Below are 685 nucleotides of genomic sequence, written 5' to 3'. Positions count from 1 at the left end.
GGGGGCATGACGGTGAAGTCCACTTGCCAGTCTGACCCAGGGAGCTCTCCCCTAGCCTGGCGAGTGGGGAACGTTCTGGGCTTTAAGGGGGTATTAGGATTCGTTTGGTGGCAAGTAGAGCATTGAGAGGAAAGGGTGTGTATGAGTTTTGTATGTTCAGGAGTAAGGTGGAAGAAAGTTTTAAGAAATGAAGTGAGAGCTGCTGGGTTTGGGTGGAAAATTGAGTGTAGGTAGGGAATGAGATTGGACAATTGTGGGACTTCACTTGTATGTTCAGCTGGTGGGAAGGGGGTGTTAACGAGTATGGTAGGAAGGGGTTTTAGGGCCACTTGGTGAGCCGCCCTGTTGGCCCGCGAGTTCCCTTGGGTGATAAATGATGAATCGACCTGCTGGGCTTTACAGTGTGAGATGCCTATGGCCGTGGGGAGTAAAGAGGCCTGAAGGAGGTCGGAAATGGGCTTAGCATTTACGATGGCCGACCCTTTGGTGGTTAACAATCCCCGTTCTTGCCAAATGGCTGAGTGTGAAACCAAAATGTGAAAGACATATTTGGAGTCAGTGTAAAGTGACAGAGAGTGCCCTGCCACCAGTTGGAATGCTCGAGTGACTGCTGTGAGTTCTACTTGTTGGTTAGTGGTGTTGGGCAGGAGGGGATTAGCCTTGATGATGTCAGTGACACAGGTGA

Source organism: Carlito syrichta, unplaced genomic scaffold, assembly GCF_000164805.1.
Source record: "Carlito syrichta isolate Samal-C Ts95f unplaced genomic scaffold, Tarsius_syrichta-2.0.1 Scaffold316228, whole genome shotgun sequence".
NCBI classification, from domain to species: Eukaryota; Metazoa; Chordata; class Mammalia; order Primates; family Tarsiidae; genus Carlito; species Carlito syrichta.
This window is presented reverse-complemented; position numbering follows the sequence as displayed.